Source organism: Schistocerca serialis, chromosome 10, assembly GCF_023864345.2.
Source record: "Schistocerca serialis cubense isolate TAMUIC-IGC-003099 chromosome 10, iqSchSeri2.2, whole genome shotgun sequence".
In the NCBI taxonomy this organism is placed as follows: Eukaryota; Metazoa; Arthropoda; class Insecta; order Orthoptera; family Acrididae; genus Schistocerca; species Schistocerca serialis.
In genome coordinates, this window is record NC_064647.1 from 72727594 (window position 1) to 72740227 (window position 12634).

The window sequence follows — 12634 nt, forward strand, 5'->3', positions numbered from 1 at the left end:
ACATAGTGGGCCAGACCTCAGACTGGAGTACATGGTTCTTAAGGTTGGACGACACGTAAATTCTGTCTAGCCTGCTTGCTGAGTGACTGTTAAAATATGTGAAACCGGCCTGTGCGCCATGGGTATGTTCCCAGGTATCGGTTAACTGCATTTGGTGGACTATTCTTTCCAGTTCTACGGACTTGTTGAAATTCGGTGTCTGGTCTTTCGGGCTAAGTACAGAATTAAAGTCGCCGGCTAGGATTATATAATCTTGACGTGTACCGAAGAGATGAACGATTTCCCTTCTAAAAAAATCCGCTCTAGCACGCCTGTTATTGTTGCCTGACGGTGCATAAACGTTGATGATGCGGGCATTGTTAACAGTCACTGCAACCCCTCTGCTGTTTTCAAGTTTTGCTGTTTGTGTGACACGGATGCCTTCTTTCGTGAGAATTGCGGTTCCCAGCTCTGCACCGTAACCGGGGTTTATTGTGGCGTTGTATCCACGTATGTTTTCTAATTTAATATCTGTTACTTCCTGTAACAGTAGTATATCAACGTCAGCAGCGTATAGAAAGTCTTGCAGATGTTGTAAATGCAGGGAGGAGCGTATCTTATTAATGTTCAACGTAGCGATTTTGTAGGCTTGCGCTGCGTTCATATTGTCCTATTCATTACCGAAGTCAATATTCGTCATATGAAGTGCTGTCGGAGGAAAATCCTTTATCACATGTATGTTCCGGCAATGATGTATTCATCGCCTTCAGTTGATCTCTTGGGGCAGAAGTCTGTTCCGTTCCTCCAGCTTCGTTCAATTCTTCATCTTGATGCATTTCATCCGATTCATCAGCCCAGGTTTTGTGTTGATTAGCTTTCGATGTCTCTTTTTCTGCATTTCTGGTATCAGGGAAAACCTTGTCTGCATCGAAATTTACTATCAGCTTCAACCTCTCGTTTGACGACTGCTCCGTTGACATGGGGCATGGTGTATTTGATTTGGCTTGCAAGGGGTCAGGTGCCTCCATACTCAGAACCGGATTACGATGTTGTTCTTCATGCAGTTTGTTGCTAATCTGCTTTGCTTTTTCTCGCAAAGGGGGTGCCAGTTGTTCAGCTCCCTTATGAGCTAGTCTCCTCTTTTTATGTTTCCTTGGAGGACTGACTCTTGGGGAGGTTTCATCGTTTTCCATTACATCTTGGGTTTCTTGCGCTCGGTCTTGTTCTCTGGCAAGTGATGGGTTGATTTCCTTGTGGTTTTCTGGAGACTGCTCATTCTGAAGGACTATAACCGGTTCAGGAGTTTGTTCTATTTGAAAAGAGATATTTGGTTCTTTTTCTTGACTCTTTGGCTGTGTTGTCCCCGTCGAGTCGCTAACTTCCATTATCACTTCATTGTCGCGAGCTGCATCATCCTGGGTAGCGTCCCGAGTAGCGTCAGGAGCGTCACGCGTATGGAGTTGTCCAGCGGCTGCCGCTGCGTAAGTTAAAGGCAACGTTGACATGGCCGGGGGTCTCACTGCTTCGCCCGCAGGTAGCTGGGCCACTCGGCGTTGTATACACTGCGAGCGGACATGGCCTGTGCCGCCGCAAGACGCGCAGGTTCTTGGCTGCCCATCATATATTACTATAGCCCGATAACCACAAACATTTATATACGAGGGTATGTGCTTGTGTAAATCCACTCGCAGTTGCCTGATACCATTCAAGACGGGGAACTTGTGAGCAGCAGACCACTTTTCTGCAAAATTGCTAATTATTCTCCCATAAGGAGCTATCACGGAATTGATCTGCTCAGCGGTGATTTCAAATGGTAGTTCAAAGATACGGACAGTTCTTAATCCAAAGCCAGCATGCGTAACACGAACTTCACTAACATTGCCATCGTGATGTTTGAACTTAAATGTTCCGCCACTAGATTCAACAATTTTGTCACACAATTCCGTGTTTTTAAGCTTGACATACACAATACTACTCACAATTGAAAGGTGAATACCTATAATATCCTCAAACGAAATTTTCACAACTTCTTCTAACCACGTCTCAATTTCGAACCAATTCGGTCTCTGCCCTTTCTGGTCAAAAACAAATTTCAATGTGTCTCTCCTATTAGGCTGATCCATCTCTCCTTCTAATATGAATCCATCAAGAGTCTCAAATAACGCAGTAACTACTGCAACAGGCGCTTGACTTACCGAGCGGAGCGCAGCAGACCGCAGCGCACAGCACACGCCGGAGGTCCGCACACCACGGCCGCCAAAAGCCGACTACAACATGGAGGCGCCGGGGCTTGAACCCGGGACCTTTCACATGAAAAGCGAAACGATCTACCAACTTAGCTACGCCCCCAAGCACAATCACGCTGCGCTGTTCTCCATTCTTTGCTACTCTTATGTGCACAGAGACGATGGTTGGTTGGTTTGCAGGGGTGAAGGGACCAGAGGACAAAGGCGCGGACACGTTCATATACGCAAGAGTTCCAAGTAGTTTCGATGCTCTGGTATTACGACTGCAAACTCCGTCAGTTTTTAAACGTCTTAAATTGAAGGGACAGTCACAAGTTGCTCCGTTTTCACTCCATGTCGACAATCACACAGCACCTGAGGTAACAAGCACATCTGAAGCCCCATTGTGCACTCGACTGTTCATGCCAACTCACTGCCTCGCACTTTACTATTGTGTACCACTCTTGTCGTCCAACTGCAAAAGACTGGGCCACAACAAGTTTCCGCGTCTCCATTGCACTGCGCAAACTACGAAACGCTCCCCAAACATGGCACTCACCCATGCAGACGACTTTTCCGACTTTACACGACGCTCACGCTAGTGACAGCCTTATTTAGAGCTTGACGTCGCGCCCAAGCGAGTGAGCACATTTCGCCTACGGCTTAGGCCGCCCACCTAGTGTGGCTGCTCGGTGTCTGCAGGCAGCGAGGGGCTGCAAGCTTCCGTATTCGCGCCTATGTCACCTCTGCTTGCTTGTCAGAGACAGAGTATCGCAAAACATACAACTCACTCCATGAATTGATTGCTACGGCATCTGTCATCAGCAGTCACAACTAGCAACACCAGTAGCAGCCGACTGCACGTAAAGAATTGGAATGTGCAGTGGGATTTTTGTGAATTCGGCGCAAGGCTGATCTTTCCGACATAGGTTTGAGAATCTTATGGGAACACTTGTACTGTTTCTAAATTAAGTGTAGTGGTGGGAGGAGGGTGCTTCCTGCGCATTACAGCACGCTTGCCAATTGTGGCTGCTAATCGTTCGCTCGTATCTGCCTTGACACATTTTCTGGCTGTGAATTATTCCACTTGCATGGCAGTGTGCGCATGTTGGTGTGTTAAAAATTCTGGAGGCGCTGGGTATCGATGCCAGTACCTCTCGCATGCTAAGCGAGCGCTCTACCATCTGAGCTACGCCCCCTGCTGACGAACTGTGCTACATACAGCCATATCAATGGCACAGACCCTTGTACTCCCATTAATCCGCAGACAAACACTACTCTCAATGTGTCCGTGAGGGTGTCTTTCAGGTTTCCTGCATTCTACTCGAATCGTAGTTGGCCAAAATCAAAGTGGCACGCACGACGTCGAAAATTGCGTTCGGCCAACGCTCTGAGGTAGACGAAAGTGTTGTTCACTCTCTAGACTTCATTGAGGTTAGGCCGTTTTACCTAAGGCAGATTTGCACTCGATGACACCTCGACAACAGCCGGTCCTCACATTTACGTCTTGCTCTCCTTACGTCAGTATACGAGTCTGTGACGCTGGCTTTGCAACATCTTGCGTGCCTTTATGCTGGCCGCGACCAACACTTACCACGCACTGACCACAAAACATGGAGGCGCCGGGGGCTTGAACCCGGGACCTTTCACATGCAAAGCGAACGCTCTACCAACTGAGCTACGCCCCCAAGCACAATCACGCTGCGCTGTTCTCCATTCTTTGCTACTCTTATGTGCACGGAGACGATGGTTGGTTGGTTTGCAGGGGTGAAGGGACCAGAGGACAAAGGCGCGGACACGTTCATATACGCAAGAGTTCCAAGTAGTTTCGATGCTCTGGTATTACGACTGCAAACTCCGTCAGTTTTTAACGTCTTAAATTGAAGGGACAGTCACAAGCTGCTCCGTTTTCACTTCCTGTCGACAATCACACAGCACCTGAGGTAACAAGCACATCTGAAGCCCCATTGTGCACTCGACTGTTCATGCCAACTCACTGCCTCGCACTTTACTATTGTGTACCACTCTTGTCGTCCAACTGCAAAAGACTGGGCCACAACAAGTTTCCGCGTCTCCATTGCACTGCGCAAACTACGAAACGCTCCCCAAACATGGCACTCACCCATGCAGACGACTTTTCCGACTTTACACGACGCTCACGCTAGTGACAGCCTTATTTAGAGCATGACGTCGCGCCCAAGCGAGTGAGCACATTTCGCCTACGGCTTAGGCCGCCCACCTAGTGTGGCTGCTCGGTGTCTGCAGGCAGCGAGGGGCTGCAAGCTTCCGTATTCGCGCCTATGTCACCTCTGCTTGCTTGTCAGAGACAGAGTATCGCTAAACATACAACTCACTCCATGAATTGATTGCTACGGCATCTGTCATCAGCAGTCACAACTAGCAACACCAGTAGCAGCCGACTGCACGGAAAGAATTGGAATGTGCAGTGGGATTTTTGTGAATTCGGCGCAAGGCTGATCTTTCCGACATAGGGTTGAGAATCTTATGGGAACACTTGTACTGTTTCTAAATTAAGTGTAGTGGTTGGAGGAGGGTGCTTCCTGCGCATTACAGCACGCTTGCCAATTGTGGCTGCTAATCGTTCGCTCGTATCTGCCTTGACACATTTTCTGGCTGTGAATTATTCCACTTGCATGGCAGTGTGCGCATGTTGGTGTGTTAAAAATTCTGGAGGCGCTGGGTATCGATCCCAGTACCTCTCGCATGCTAAGCGAGCGCTCTACCATCTTTTTTTTTTTTTTTTTTTTTTTTTTTTTTTGTACGGCCAGCATTTCGCTGGAGAGCTGCCTCGTCTTTTTTTTTTTTCCTCTCGGGGTAGCGCGTTTCCACAGCGCTTTTATTTTTATTTTTATTTTCCTGGACCTCTTGCACTTCAGGCGTTGGCCCCTATCATCCATATCACCCCCAAACTCCTATCTAACCTAAAAAAAAAAAAAAAAAAAAATATTCTGTTGCCACCGCCACTTTCACCCTAACTTAACCTACTTTTTTATTTATTTTTTCATTATTTTTTTTAAATAATATGTAAAGGAACTGAATACATCTTCTTGCCGTGACAATCTGTCCAATACCCGTGAAACAGAAGAACACGAAATCAATCCAGCACTTCTGATGTGTTTTATGTTACGGCTTCTGGCAAAATTAGTTTTCCTGAGGCACTTTCACCTGCTGTACTATGAAAATAAATAAATAAGTGCCAACTTAATTATAATGAAGCACAAGTAATATCAACTCGCTGTAGTGTTGTGCACCAACCCAAAAAAAAAAAAAAAAAAAAAAAAAATTACCTCTTCATTATGGCAAAGTGTGAAGTAAGAAATTTTGAAACAAAGCTTTGTATTTCCGACTCGTTTTAAGGTTGTGGTTCTCTTCCATTATATACTGTATGTACTCGTCTATACTCGCATGTGTATTCGTAACTGCAAAATATGCAAACTGGCCGATAATCCAAACATAGCTATTGTGCTTTGTTGCAGGAAAGAAATGCCAGTCTGGTTGAAGTACATCTTTAAGTGTTATAGCAGAGTCTGTGGTTCTAGTAATTATTGCGAGTTTTTTTCTAGTCCAGTTCCATATGTGGTATTGGTCGCGGCAGATGAGAATGTGTGCCAAGGTATCTACAGTATGGCAATGATCGCAGTACGGACTCTGCTTCATTTTGATATTGTGCAACTTTTCACCTGTGGGGACCTTCTCGTTCACAATGTCATACCACGTGGACACTACTTTGGAGTGGAGGATGGGATTGTTAATGTTTTTCCAGACGTTACTCCAGTTGACCGCTGGATATTTCGCTTCAATTGGGTTTTGCCTATGGTGTCTCGTGAGGTGGTAATAGGTCCTTCTGGTGTTAAGCAGCTGTGAAGTGTCTTGAATATAGCTCATTTCCAGGTAATAAGTCCGGACGTGATCGAGTTGAGCGCTGATGCGACCAACATCGACTGGGGCCTTTTTGCTCGTTGGGGCTAACCTGTTGAATAACGTTTTCGTAATTGTCGGATGGGGTGACTGCAGTATTTTGCGGATTCGGTCCATATATACGGCAGTGCATTGGTTCTTGATGTCTTTGACGCCCAAACCACCAGCGGCGCGGGTTAACACTATGGTTGGCATAGCGACTTTAAAGATGTTTCCGCTCCATATGAACCAATACGCTGCAGCTAAAAGCTTTTGCGCTGTATCCTTGGTTACTGGTAACACTGCTGCGATGTGATATATTTTGCATAGCGCATAGCTGTTAATCAATAGAGCTCTCTGTATCCGATTGAGCGTTCTAGATTTGTGTTCACGGAGAGTAGCCCTGAATATATGCAGTTTATGGTCCCAGTTGGCTACTGTCATCTCTCTTGGGTTGGCCATTAGAATCATACCTAAGTGGTTCGTCTTCTCTGTTCTTTGTAGCCATGTTCTTGGAATGGTCTCCATATGGGGTCCGACAGGTAAAATTTTCGATTTTTGTTCATTGAGTTTGGCTCCGGAAGAAGTGGCGTAAGCGTGGATTATTTGTTGAACGACTTCCATTTCTGAGTGCGTGTTAACTACTACACTGACGTCATCAGCATAAGCGTGACACACGGTTTTTGTACCCAACACCTGTAGACCTTGTAACCTGTGATGCAGGTTTAACAGTAACGGTTCTACGGCGATTGCGTATAGTGCCATAGAAAGGGGGCAGCCTTGTCTCACTGATTGCTTGATCGGGACTGGTGAACTTAGCTGACCATTAATTTTGATTCGAGAGGAAGTGCCGACTATACATTTGCGTATGATCTGAATAAAATGAGCACTGAATCCCATCCGTTGCATTACAGTTAGTAGAAAGTGGTGGTTGATGCGGTCAAAAGCCTTATCGAAGTCTAAAAACATGAGACCAACATTGCATTTGCATAGCCACGACAAATATATTATGTCTCTATATTCACATAGTGCATTCGACATTGATCTCCCTGGGACAGCACTCATTTGATAAGGGCCAAGTACTTTCGGCAGTACCGTCTTCAGTCTACAGTTTATGAGTCGGGTGAAGATTTTATAGTCGGAATTGAGGAGTGTTAGTGGTCGAAAATCCTTCAGCGTAGCGCTACGTGGTTTTTTGGGGATCAGTACAATCATTCCTTCGGTAAACTGAGATGGCATCGGCACGTCTCCCAATAATTCATTGCATATTTTGGTGAATTCCGGTCCTATGATGTGCCAAAAACAAGCATAAAATTCTATGGGTAGGCCATCTAAACCAGCAGATTTCTTTGTAGGCGAGTCTTTGATTATGGCACAGACTTCTTCCTCAGTTATGTGGGCTACAAGGTCGGCGTTGTCAGTCGGATGGACCGTGGATTGAATGTTGGATAAAAGCGGCTCACTTGCCGTCGCGTCAGTCGCCGATGCGGAGTAAAAATCTATATAATGTTGCACCACGTAGTTTTTAACTGTGACTTGTTGATCGTATTCGTTCCCCTGTTCATCACTGAGAGTGTGGATTAACTTTTGTTTACCTCTCTTGGCTTCCCGTATCACGTGATATACGGACGTATTCTCCTGCGTCAGTTCAATCGGAGGACGCGATCGAACTTTTTTCCCCTCTAGTGATTGTCGTACCAACGCCGTTATTCTTGCTTTGGTGCGTTTTATTCTAGAGCTGTTTGCTACTAATCCCATGGGGTCATCATATAGTTCGCGGAGGCAAAGAAAGTGATACTCCAAGGTGCGTTTTCGCCAGTACGCTTTCATGCGACCATATCGTGCGATGCATTTTTTTATCTGCGGTTTCGCAGACTGTAGCCACCACATGATGCGTGTAGGATATCTGGATTGCATCCGAAGACAACGCTGCCATGTAGCATGGACCTCCTGTTTCAGTACTGTGTCCTCCAAAAGGGACACGTTTAGCTGCCATACGCCCCTTCCCAGGAATGCTTTTTGTTTAGTATGCTTCGCGGTTATATGAAATGCGCAGTGATCCGAGAAGTTAAGAGGCCAAATTTCACAGTCAGTTACATTATGGATAAAACCTTTCGTTACATACAGCCTGTCTAGTCTGCTTGCCGAAGTACTGGATACGTACGTGAATCCTCGGGTGTGCGGGCGAAGGTGGCACCAAGCATCTATCATCTCGAGCCCGTTAATTAACAGCAACAGCTCCTCACAAAAGTTGAAGTTCGGGATTTGATCTTCTGGACGCAATACGCAGTTAAAATCTCCACCCAAAATTATGTGCAGTCGAGGATCCGTTATTAATGGGACAATTTCGTCCCGGAACAGGTTGCCCCTTGCTCGTTTTCCGCTGGATCCAGAGGGAGCATATATATTAACAAGAAGCAGATCATATATTTGTACAGTTATGCCTCGTCCAGATTCAAGTATTGCTTTTGCTGTACATGGTATGCCGTGTTTGAACAGTATTCCTGTTCCACATTCATTGCCTATGTTTAAGATCGCCTCATATCCGTACACATCCGCTATTTTGGTTGTAACTACCTCTTGTAACATCGTTATGTCAATGTCGGCGGCATATAAGTAGTCCTTCACAGATTGTAACTTTACGTCCGAAACTATTCTGTTTACATTGAGCGTGGCGATTTTATACGCCTGCGTCATTCGGTAGTCCAACTAAGCGCATTCAGTGTCGTCAGACCATGCTGTCCCCGTATCAGTTCCGCAGCGGTCAACAGTGTCCATTGGTTCTTCAATTGGAGGGGCGAGGTTCATCTGTACGTCCTCATTCGGGTTGGGGATGTCTGGTTTTCCGATGTCTACCACGCCTTGCTTTCCGCTTCGATCTGTTTTAAGAATTTTTTTGGTACGGGAGAGTTTTTTCTCCAGTTCTTGAATCTCTTCAGGGCTCTGTTTTCGTGTTTGCCGTTTAGGTTTCACCGGCTGCTGTCTGATGTTGTCTTCCTCAGCATTCTTCAAATCTTCTAAGCGGGTGGTGTTTCGAGCTAAATTGTCGACCGTGCTCTTGGTGGATGATGGTGTCAATAGAGAAATCGGTTCACTATGAGGTTGCTCATTCCGGGATGGTTCTTGCATGTCATTCTCAACAGCGGAGGAATCGGACAATTTGCTGTGGCTCCCAATATCTTTCGGTGGCTGTTGTGTTGAAACCGTTACAGCTGTCACGATTTCCTTAGGTTCGGGTGGTCTAGCTTCTGTTGTGTCAGTGGTGGCAATCTGGGCTTCTATTCGGGTGGGATGGTTCTCCGAATTCACATCAGGGCTTGGGGTCAAGACTTGGCCGCGGGCAGCCGTAGCGTAAGTCGCTGGCAGCGCAGTCATAGCCGGCGGTCGCGGCGCCTCGCCAGCCGGCAGCTGCGCCACTCGCCGCTGTAAACACTCCGCGCGGACGTGGCCGGGAGAGTTGCACGCCGCGCACGTCCTCGGCTGGCCGTCGTATATAACGATACCTCGGTATCCACAGACGCTGATGTATGACGGTACATGTTTGTGCAAATCGACCTTTAATTGCCTCACTCCGTTGAGAACTTGGAATTTGCGCGCGTTGGACCACCGTTCGGCAACATTGCTGAGAACGTTACCGTACGGCGCTATCACTGCGTTTATTTGTTCCGCCGGTACTTCGAATGGTAGTTCGAATATCCTGATAGTTCGTATTCCAAACCCTGCATGTGTTACGGTGACTTCGCCTACGTTTCCATCACAATGCTTAAATTTCATACTTCCTCCGCAAGACTCAACTATTTTGTCACATAAGTTAGCATTCCTCAATTTCACAAATACAACGCTGCTCACTATCGAAAGATGCATTCCAATGACATCCTCTGAATCAACTTTCACTTCGTATTCCAACCAATCTTCGATTTCGTGTAGTTTAGGTCGGGCGTAATTACGATCAAACGAGAATTTCAAAGTATCTTGTCTGTTCAAGTGGGCCATCACGGATTCATATTTCAAATTTCAATATGCGTAGAAGTTCTGCAACGATGCAAGACGCACTGCGACTTACCACGCCGAAGCACAGCAGACCGCGGCGCACGAAACTCAGCACACGTCCGCACAGCACGGCTGACGCGGCGAGACTGCCATCTGAGCTACGCCCCCTGCTGACGAACTGCGCTACATACAGCCATATCAATGGCACAGACCCTTGTACTCCCATTATTCCGCAGACAAACACTACTCTCAATGTGTCCGTGAGGGTGTCTTTCAGGTTTCCTGCATTCTACTCGAATCGTAGTTGGCCAAAATCAAAGTGGCACGCACGACGTCGAAAATTGCGTTCGGCCAACGCTCTGAGGTAGACGAACGTGTTGGCCACTCTCTAGACTTCATTGAGGTTAGGCCGTTATACCTAAGGCAGATTTGCACTCGATGACACCTCGACAACAGCCGGTCCTCACATTTACGTCTTGCTCTCCTTACGTCAGTATACGAGTCTGTGACGCTGGCTTTGCAACATCTTGCGTGCCTTTATGCTGGCCGCGACCAACACTTACCACGCACTGACCACAAAACATGGAGGCGCCGGGGGCTTGAACCCGGGACTTTTCACATGCAAAGCGAACGCTCTACCAACTGAGCTACGCCCCCAAGCACAATCACGCTGCGCTGTTCTCCATTCTTTGCTACTCTTATGTGCACGGAGACGATGGTTGGTTGGTTTGCAGGGGTGAAGGGACCAGAGGACAAAGGCGCGGACACGTTCATATACGCAAGAGTTCCAAGTAGTTTCGATGCTCTGGTATTACGACTGCAAACTCCGTCAGTTTTTAACGTCTTAAATTGAAGGGACAGTCACAAGTTGCTCCGTTTTCACTCCATGTCGACAATCACACAGCACCTGAGGTAACAAGCACATCTGAAGCCCCATTGTGCACTCGACTGTTCATGCCAACTCACTGCCTCGCACTTTACTATTGTGTACCACTCTTGTCGTCCAACTGCAAAAGACTGGGCCACAACAAGTTTCCGCGTCTCTATTGCACTGCGCAAACTACGAAACGCTCCCCAAACATGGCACTCACCCATGCAGACGACTTTTCCGACTTTACACGACGCTCACGCTAGTGACAGCCTTATTTAGAGCTTGACGTCGCGCCCAAGCGAGTGAGCACATTTCGCCTACGGCTTAGGCCGCCCACCTAGTGTGGCTGCTCGGTGTCTGCAGGCAGCGAGGGGCTGCAAGCTTCCCGTATTCGCGCCTATGTCACCTCTGCTTGCTTGTCAGAGACAGAGTATCGCAAAACATACAACTCACTCCATGAATTGATTGCTACGGCATCTGTCATCAGCAGTCACAACTAGCAACACCAGTAGCAGCCGACTGCACGTAAAGAATTGGAATGTGCAGTGGGATTTTTGTGAATTCGGCGCAAGGCTGATCTTTCCGACATAGGTTTGAGAATCTTATGGGAACACTTGTACTGTTTCTAAATTAAGTGTAGTGGTGGGAGGAGGGTGCTTCCTGCGCATTACAGCACGCTTGCCAATTGTGGCTGCTAATCGTTCGCTCGTATCTGCCTTGACACATTTTCTGGCTGTGAATTATTCCACTTGCATGGCAGTGTGCGCATGTTGGTGTGTAAAAAATTCTGGAGGCGCTGGGTATCGATCCCAGTACCTCTCGCATGCTAAGCGAGCGCTCTACCATCTGAGCTACGCCCCCTGCTGACGAACTGCGCTACATACAGCCATATCAATGGCACAGACCCTTGTACTCCCATTATTCCGCAGACAAACACTACTCTCAATGTGTCCGTGAGGGTGTCTTTCAGGTTTCCTGCATTCTACTCGAATCGTAGTTGGCCAAAATCAAAGTGGCACGCACGACGTCGAAAATTGCGTTCGGCCAACGCTCTGAGGTAGACGAAAGTGTTGTTCACTCTCTAGACTTCATTGAGGTTAGGCCGTTTTACCTAAGGCAGATTTGCACTCGATGACACCTCGACAACAGCCGGTCCTCACATTTACGTCTTGCTCTCCTTACGTCAGTATACGAGTCTGTGACGCTGGCTTTGCAACATCTTGCGTGCCCTTAGGCTCGCCGCGACCAACACTTACCACGCACTGACCACAAAACATGGAGGCGCCGGGGCTTGAACCCGGGATCTTTCACATGCAAAGCGAACGCTCTACCAACTTTTTTTTTTTTTTTTTTTTTTTTCCGCGCCTATTCATAACTTTTTTTATTCTTGACCGCTTTTTTCGAAAGGGCTACGGTAGAAGGGGCTGTTACAAAATTCGTATGCCTCCTGTGAGGATCGAACTCACGACCTCTGGTTTACTAGACCAGCGCTCTGCCACTTTTTTGTTTTTTTTTTGTTTTTTTTATTTAAGATTAAATGTACCTCTGGTGGGACTCGAACCCACAATCCCCGGTTTAGGAGACCGATGCCTTATCCATTTTTTTTTTACCAACTTTTTTTTTTATTAACCAATTGCGCCACTTTTTTTTT

At 47.0% G+C, this 12634-nt stretch overlaps 5 non-coding genes across 5 annotated transcripts; all 5 read right to left on the reverse strand.

Annotated features, from left to right (window-relative positions):
* Positions 1 to 2254: 2254 nt before the first annotated feature.
* Positions 2255 to 2328, reverse strand: Trnae-uuc (transfer RNA glutamic acid (anticodon UUC)). Its single transcript has one exon. It is a non-coding gene; the product is annotated as a tRNA-Glu (tRNA).
* A 1002-nt stretch (positions 2329 to 3330) lies between these two features.
* On the reverse strand, positions 3331 to 3403 carry Trnaa-agc (transfer RNA alanine (anticodon AGC)). The gene has a single exon. It is a non-coding gene; the product is annotated as a tRNA-Ala (tRNA).
* Positions 3404 to 3818: 415 nt separating this feature from the next.
* Trnaa-ugc (transfer RNA alanine (anticodon UGC)) lies at positions 3819 to 3892 on the reverse strand. The gene has a single exon. It is a non-coding gene; the product is annotated as a tRNA-Ala (tRNA).
* A 6803-nt stretch (positions 3893 to 10695) lies between these two features.
* Positions 10696 to 10769, reverse strand: Trnaa-ugc (transfer RNA alanine (anticodon UGC)). Its single transcript has one exon. It is a non-coding gene; the product is annotated as a tRNA-Ala (tRNA).
* Positions 10770 to 11771: 1002 nt separating this feature from the next.
* Trnaa-agc (transfer RNA alanine (anticodon AGC)) lies at positions 11772 to 11844 on the reverse strand. The gene has a single exon. It is a non-coding gene; the product is annotated as a tRNA-Ala (tRNA).
* Between the last annotated feature and the right edge of the window lie 790 nt (positions 11845 to 12634).